This window comes from Sander lucioperca, chromosome 2 (genome assembly GCF_008315115.2).
Source record: "Sander lucioperca isolate FBNREF2018 chromosome 2, SLUC_FBN_1.2, whole genome shotgun sequence".
Classification (NCBI taxonomy): domain Eukaryota; kingdom Metazoa; phylum Chordata; class Actinopteri; order Perciformes; family Percidae; genus Sander; species Sander lucioperca.
In genome coordinates, this window is record NC_050174.1 from 35,729,189 (window position 1) to 35,738,270 (window position 9,082).

Here is a 9,082-nt window from a genome sequence, read left to right on the forward strand (position 1 = left end):
CAAAATCCAAGGTGATGTCTTTAAATGTTTGTGTTTTCTTTTCTCACTTTAATATATGAAAAAATGCAGGAAACCGTCATATTTGAGAGGCTTTCTTTGCATGAAAAACGAATCGATAATCAAAATAGTTTTTCTGTCGTTGCAGAGTGTAATTTACCCTTTTTTAAGTCCTAAATGTGGGTTCCAGGCATCCCGTAACTCGTGTTTTCACGACCTTCTAACTGTGAAAGTTCCCTGGAACGGCAGTCAAGCCCGTAACTTACTCCCCGTGATCTCGAACCAGATCGTTGTTCTCCCAGTTACAGTTTCTGACGTCACACACACATAACCCTTTACTTGTGTTGTCTTCTGGTCAACCGTGTCCTTCTGGGTCAAAATTAACACTTTTTTTGACTGTTTTTTTGATATTGTTGACACATTTCTGACGTTTTTGTCACTTTTTTCCACATTTTTGTTACTATTTTTCCACGTTTTCCATGCTATTTTCCACTAACACCAACTTATTACCAATAGTTTTACACGTACTTTTGGAAATCATGGTCAATGAATCTCATTTATAGATTATATATTTGAAATGAATGATTTTGACTAATATTAGAGGAACGTATGTTGATGGAGAATCACAGACGTGTGTACAGGATGTCAAAGTTTAGCCAGGTTTTGAAACCATTTCAATTTTTTCAAATGCTATAAAATTGAATACCCACAATTCAATGAAAGTAGTAATCGAGTACTTGCAATTTTTTGAGTAATTTGGTTAAAAAGAAACCCATATTTCTGATATAGAAGTTTTGAGAACGAGTCAGATTTGACCTGAGAACAACATGAGGGATAAACAACAATGGCGCCCCCTGTTGATGCTGTACAGACGCCGGTGGTTAACGGTGAGAAATAGAAATAAATAGAAATAAATAGACATGAATAGGCAACGTAAAGTTATTCCGCACATTGTAATCAAAACAATACACATACGATTGTGTACTACTACAGGTTATGTTTATTAGATGAAGCCCAAAATATGTCGCCGACTAGAAATCGCTAGTATCAGCTAGCGCTAGCTAACGTCAACGTTAAGGCGCTGACACACCGAGCCGATAATCGGCCGTCTGACAGTCTGGCGAGGTCGGTGACTCGAGTCTGGTCGGTATGTTCCGTGCCGTCGGCCTTCATTTTGGCCGATTTGACATGTATAATCGGCGTGGCGGGTACTGCTGGCAGTCAGACTCAATGACCCCTCTGATTGGTGGAGAGCTAACCAGGAAACGGGGAGCGGAATGAGCGTGACTAGAGTCTCTCAAAATCTGAGGAAAATCTTTTAAACTGACCTTTGTTGATCTGAAATGAAGACAGATTCAGCAACTGCACGGCCTATTTCTCTCTTAAAATGTTTTCAGAAACACGTTTCGGTGAACTATTTTAGTCCAATATGAGATCGTATTCTGAACGAGCCGCCATGACAGTCTGGCTGTGAATTTCCGGAGAAACCAGACCCACGTGACGCATTCGTCCAATCAGCTGCCAGTTTTCATTTTTGGGCGACAATACAGATTAGCGCCGCCTGCTGTCATGGAGACGTATTACGTCTCGTCTCTTCGGTGTTCTGAGGAACTTTTTTGACCAACTCGGGGAGACTGATCAGCCACACTGGCTTTACTGCCGACGTTTGGCCGTCGGCTCTGTGTCCGGGCCTTTAGGTAGCCGCTAGCCGCTAGCTAACGCTAACGTTAACGCAGGGGTCACCAACCTTTCTGAAACTGAGAGCTACTTCATGGGTACTGAGTCATACGAAGGGCTACCAGTTTGATACACTCTTCTGAAATAACCAATTTGCTCAGTTTGCCTTTAGTTATATATGATTATTAATGATTAATGATACTCATCTATGTGAAGACACTGATCACGTTAATGATTTCTCACAATAATGATCAACGACTTAACAAGGTGGGAAACAGATAATATCAATATTCAATTTTCATTTTTAGAACAGGCCTGAGGGCTACTCATGTGGTCCTTGGGGGCTACCTGGTGCCCGCGGGCACCGTGTTGGTGACCCCTGCTTTAACGTTAGGTAGCCGCTAGCTAACGTTAACGTTAGGTAGCTTAACCTGAACCCTGAAACGCTACCAAGTCGTGACTTCAAGTCGTAACTTACGGGCTAAAAATTGTGTCTGGAACGCAGCATAACCCACACATTCTCTTTCATACTTATTATGAAAATAAGGCCCACTTCCATCTCTAGGTCGCGGATCAGGCCTCTTTAGCAGACTACTCTCCCTTAACACCTGGCTCCAGCTCACATGCAGTATTCACAGGATAGGTTTTATTGACAACTTCAATCTGTTTTGGGAACGTGGCTCCCTGTTCAGCAGGGATGGGATTCATCCCAATACACGCGGAAGCCAGATGCTACGTGGAAATTTGCACCACGCCCTGCATACCCAGACCTCTGATTGACTGTTTACATCCCGTAAACACTCCCACAAGCACACTGACCAGACACACTCTCCCAAAGTCAATAATCAGAGATACAGCGCTATACGCCCCTCTGTGCTCCCTTCAGAGCAATCACCCATTCATAATCCCATAACCACCGTGTCTGTCCCCCGACTGAGACCGTTTAAACCAAACACTAATAAAAGAGGTGCTATACTAAACAACCTAATTGGAATTAAAACAACCACTGCAACGACAGAACAGAATAGGAAAATCAAATGTGGGCTATTAAATATTAGATCTCTGTCATCGAAAGCATTATTGGTAAACGAATTGATATCAGATAACCACATTGATTTATTCTGCCTCACCGAAACCTGGCTGGGCCATGACGAATATGTTAGTTTAAACGAAGCCACTCCTCCCAGTCATAATAATACCCAAATTCCACGAGGCTCAGGCCGAGGAGGGGGAGTTGCAGCCATATTTGACTCGAGCCTGTTAATTAATCCTAAACCTAAACTAAATTATAACTCGTTTGAAAGCCTTGTTCTTAATCTTCAACACCCAACATGGAAAACAGTACAGCCAATTATATTCGTTGTTGTTTACCGAGCACCAGGTCCATATTCTGAGTTCTTATCTGAATTCTCAGAGTTTTTATCATGCGTAGTCCTTCAATCAGACAAAGTACTTATTGTAGGTGATTTTAATATCCATGTGGACATTGAGAGCAATAGCCTTAGTACTGCTTTCAATTCACTGCTAGATTCTATTGGTTTCAGTCAGAGGGTGCATAAGGCCACGCACTGTTTTAACCACACCCTCGACCTTGTGCTAGAATATGGCATCAAAATTGACGATTTAATAGTATTTCCGCAGAATCCTTTATTATCAGACCATTTTTTAATAACTTTCGAATTCCTACTACCAGACTATACGAAATTAAATAAAAGTTTCTACACTAGATGCTTATCTGACAGTGCTATAGCTAAATTTAAGGAAGCTATTCCAACAGCACTTAACTCAATGTCATGCCTTAATATAACAGAGGACTGTTACGTTAACTCTAGTCCCTCCCAACTTGATAACTTTGTAGACGCTGCTACGGCCTGCCTACGGACTACTTTAGACTCGGTTGCTCCTCTCAAAAAGAAGATGATGAAGGAAAGGAAACTAGCACCTTGGTATAACTCCCAAACTCGCAAATTAAAACAAATCTCACGAAAACTTGAAAGTAAATGGCGTTCCACCAAACTGGAAGAATCTCGTGTGGATTGGCAAGATAGTCTAAAAAATTATAGGAGGGCCCTCAGAAATGCCAGATCAGACTATTACTCAACACTAATAGAAGAAAATAAGAACAACCCAAGGTTTCTTTTCAGCACTGTAGCCAGGCTGACAGATAGTCACAGCTCTATTGAGCCATCTATTCCTATAGCTCTGAGCAGTGATGACTTCATGACCTTTTTTAATGATAAAATTATAACAATTAGAGAAAAAATTCATCACCTTCTGCCCACAGCTTCCAACGACTCACCATTGGGCGCAGGAGGGCTAGAGAGAACGATAAGACCTGATACTTATTTAGACGGCTTTTATCCTTTAGACCTCCAACAATTAATGTTAAGGGTCTCTTCAGCTAAGCCAACTACCTGTCTCTTAGACCCCATTCCAACGAAGCTACTTAAAGAAGCACTACCTGTGGTCAACACCACATTACTAGATACGATCAATATGTCCTTATTAACGGGTCACGTACCGCAGTCTTTTAAAGTAGCTGTGATAAAACCTATTCTGAAAAAACCCACCCTCGACCCTGAGGTCTTAGCCAACTATAGACCTATATCTAACCTCCCGTTTCTCTCCAAAATCCTTGAGAAGGTAGTCGCTAATCAATTGTGTGACTTTCTGCATAGAAATAGTCTATTTGAAGACTTTCAGTCAGGATTTAGAATGCATCATAGCACAGAGACGGCACTGGTGAAAATCACTAACGACCTTCTAACTGCTGCTGACAAAGGACTTGTCTCCGTACTTGTCTTATTAGATCTTAGTGCTGCATTCGACACTATTGACCATACCATCCTCTTACAGAGACTGGAACATTTAGTTGGCATTAAAGGAATCGCACTAAGCTGGTTTAAGTCCTATTTTTCTGAGCGATCCCAATTTGTTAATATTAACGATAAACCATCCAAATACGCTAAAGTTAGCCATGGCGTTCCTCAAGGCTCAGTGCTTGGACCAATTCTATTCTCTTTATATATGCTTCCTCTAGGCAATATTATTAGGAAACACTCAATTAACTTTCACTGTTACGCAGACGACACCCAATTATATCTGTCAATCAAGCCAGACGAAAGCGGTCAGTTAGCTAAACTTCAAGCGTGCATTAAAGATATAAAATCCTGGATGACCCACAATTTTCTGATGTTGAACTCAAACAAAACGGAAGTTATTGTGCTGGGACCCAAGCACCACCGAACTTCATTATCTAAATATATAGCTACCCTAGATGGTATTGCCCTGGCCTCCAGTACTACTGTCAGAAATCTAGGAGTCATTTTTGACCAGGATCTATCCTTTAACGCCCACTTAAAACAAACCTCAAGAACAGCCTTTTTCCATCTTCGTAACATTGCCAAAATCAGGAACATCCTGTCTCAAAACGATGCTGAAAAACTAGTCCATGCATTCGTAACTTCCCGGCTGGACTACTGTAATTCTTTACTATCAGGCTGCTCAAATAAGTCCCTCAAGACCCTCCAGCTGATCCAGAATGCTGCAGCACGTGTTCTGACAAGAACTAACAAAAGAGATCACATTTCTCCTGTATTAGCTTCTCTGCATTGGCTTCCTGTAAAATCCAGGATTGAATTTAAAATCCTTCTCCTGACCTACAAAGCACTAAATGGTCAAGCACCATCATACATAGAAGAGCTTTTAGTACCTTATTGTCCCACTAGAGCACTACGCTCCCAGAACTCAGAGCTACTTGTGGTTCCTAGAGTCTCTAAAAGTAGAATGGGAGCCAGAGCCTTCAGCTACCAGGCTCCTCTCCTGTGGAACCAGCTCCCAACTTGGGTTCGGGGGGCTGACACCGTCGCCACATTTAAGAATAAACTGAAAACCATCATCTTTGATAAAGCTTATAGTTAGGGAGTGAGGAGTTGCAGCATAGTAGAGTAGAGTAGAGGGAGGCAGGAAGTACAAGCCCGTTCCGGCAGAGGAGAGTACGAGCCCGGTCCAGGGCCCCTCTCTTTAGCCTGCCTCTCTTAGTTATACTATTATAACTCTAGACTGCTGTGGGAAGCTCCTTCCAAGGACACAATGAGCCGCTCCCTCTTCTCTCTTTTCACTTGTCTCCTTTTGTGTGCATCTTAGTCCCAGAAATGCCTGTTACTAACCTATCTCTGGGGAGTTTTCTCCCCGGAGTCCCTTTGCTTCTTCTTCACCCAGAACATCGCCTTGGAATTGGGTGGCACCTACACCGGGGTCCTGGGTGCAGCTGACGCTATGGACTTACTACACCCTGCTACGCTCTGCGTTTCCCCGCAGTGTCCGACTGCGTCCTGCCGCGTCCAACCGCGTCCACCCAGGCTGCTGTGCCACACTACACCCCGTAACGCCCTGCTGTGCCCTACTATGACATGAACTACTATGACTACCATTGTGATCACTGCTTCACTATCTTTATTATGACTATTATTGCCACCATTCACCACTCCCCCAACTGGTGCCGTCAGACACCGCCTACCAAGAGTCTGGGTCTGTCCGAGGTTTCTTCCTAACAAAAAAAAAGGGAGTTTTTCCTTGCCACTGTCGCAATAGCTACTGCTAATGCTTGCTCTTGAGGCAACCACTGTAATAATTGGGGCTTCGTAAAGTACAGAGTTTGGTCTAGACCTACTCTATCTGTAAATTGTCTCGAGATAACTCTTGTTATGATTTGATACTATAAATAAAATTGAATTGAATTGAATTGAATTATATCTTCCATGCTTATAAGCTGTAAATAATGTAAATAAATTACACATTTGTATTATTTCATCCTCTGCATACAAGTTTACAATGCTCATTGCTGCTTATTAATCTGTTCAAGAGCCCAAAAATGATGACGATATGCCTTTTTATTAGTTATTATGACTCAACTAAAGCATTAAAGTCTATGCAGTCTGTGTTTATATCTCAGCCACTGTATACAGTACATAACTTCATACAAAATGTTCTGTATTGCACACTTGATTACATAATAATGCATCAAAGCCTGAATGCATGTTGAGCGCCTTCAAAACCAATACTGTACATTATGGGAATGATTTTTCATTTGATTCTAAAATGTGACTGCCGTCCATTCACAAACACTGACACAGAAGAATCATCCAGTCATCCAATCAGCATCAGTATACAGGAGTCACATGCTCAATGCTTATCTAGCTGCTCTAATTCTACACACAATGTACACTGTTTATTGTTTTATAATATGTGAAATGATTGCACAGTGTAATCTACATAAAAGTCTGAAAACAATCTTAAATGAGAACCAAGGAAATACTTTCTTCTGTGGTGGTTTCTGCCACCGACGCTTCAGCAATTTAACGACAGCAAAGACACGTTACGTAGGCTACAAACTGCCACAATGCTATACGAATGATATAATATGAATTAAAGGGTAACATCGTTTGTTTTTTTTAATCGACCTGGACTCTATTTTCCCATGTTTTTGAGTCTAAGTGACTGATGGAAACAGCAATTTTTGAAATGAGTCCGGTATTAAGCAAGAAACAAGCTGCAATGTAACGTTAACGAGCAAAAACCGTCAGTCAGCGTCCACTAAAAGTTCAGTTTTTGCTGCTGACAGACTCAGATTATTATTCTAAGTGAGTGACAACATTATGAAAGGATCCCTACAGAGATAGAGTAAGATCCTTGTAGTTTAACATGAAACAGCCCCGAAATCACCATCACCAAACTACACCAGACTCCATGTAAATAATCAGGACTTTTATCATCGTAAAACACACTTCATTCAAAGTGGACAGAAACTAAATAAAACTACCAAAAGCCGTCTTGGTTCATCTTTCCGCTGTTTCAACAATCACCACTCTGGTTTGGTTGAAATAAACCCTTAATTCACCCATTTACATGTGGAGATATGCTGGCTCTATACACGCTAAAAGTACTGATTATTTATATGGAGTCTGGTGGAGTTTGGTGATGGGGAGTTCGGGGCTGTTTCATGTTAAACTAAAAGGATCTTACTCTTTAACTAAAAGGTCTATCTCTGTAGGGATCCTTTCATAATGTTGTCAGACACTTAGAATAATAATCTGAGTCTGTCAGCGGCAACAACAGAACTTTTAGTGGACGCTAACGGACGCTGAACATCTGTCCTGTAGGGTTACATTACAGCCTGGTTTACGGCTGTCTGTTACAGCGTTCTCGCTCAATACCGGACCAATATAAAAGATTTTTGTTCACATTAGACACCAATGCATTGGGGAAATAGGGTCCAGATTGGAAAAAAAAATAAAAAATGACCCTTCAATATCAATTCATAAACAAAGTAGACAATGTCAAAATGTGCCTATAACATGGGGCAGATCACAGCTTAAATTATTTTCATGTACATCTTTATACATCTAAACATGTCAGAAAATAAAACAACAGTCGAAGATAAATCACCAATGTGCAGTGGTGAAAGATACAAATTTGGCACTTTTGCCATTGCTGCTATGTTATGTTAAAGAAGATGATATGTAGGCAGAAAGGACTACAAATAGCATATGGCCTGGTACATTGCCATCCACCCTAGATTCAATCATACTAACTTCAAAGAACCCCACTTGTCAAGTTTAAAAACTAAATACTAGATCCATGTTTAAGCTTTCCACCCTTCAAAAAAACCAGGGATGCACCGAATCCAGGATTCGGCTTCGGATTCGGCTGAATATTGGGCTTTTTGACGGGGTTAGTAATTTCTCTCTTAAAATGTTTTCAGAAACATGTTTCGGTGAACTATTTTCGTAAAAAACGAGATCGTAATCTGAACGAACCGCCATGACACACTGTTGAAATTCTCGAGAAGCCAGACCCACGTCAGGCGTTCGTCCAATCAGCTGCCGGTCAAGGGCGTGGAGCATCAACCATGGATGTATGACGTCGCGACACCACGCTTCAGTCCGGTACATTCTGAAAATGTCTGAATGTTGTTGTGTTGATGGCGTAGCTACAATGTTAACAAAGCCCTGATAGAACCAAACTCCATTCAGAAAACAAGCATTTAAACGTTATTTGCTTGTCGTCTTGCGGACAGACCTGATGAAGTATAAAGTCACACTTTGGTTTTTACATATCGGGATCATGATGTTATTTCGGCATACTTTATTTCCTTTTCATGCAGTTAAATTGCGGCAAAATTGGTAAATACTTGTGTTGGATTCGGTATTTGGCCGAACCGCAAAAATCTGGATTCGGTGCATCCCTAAAAAAAAAAAAAAAACAAGATTTAAAAAGAAACCCTCAGGAGTTCACATGATAAAACTTCATGTGTGAGATAGATTAAAAAAGGAATCCCACCGTGCAGCATCGTTTGTCCCCGCCGATAACTGCACCTTGAATGTTAAGCTTTAAAAAAATTAAGGCG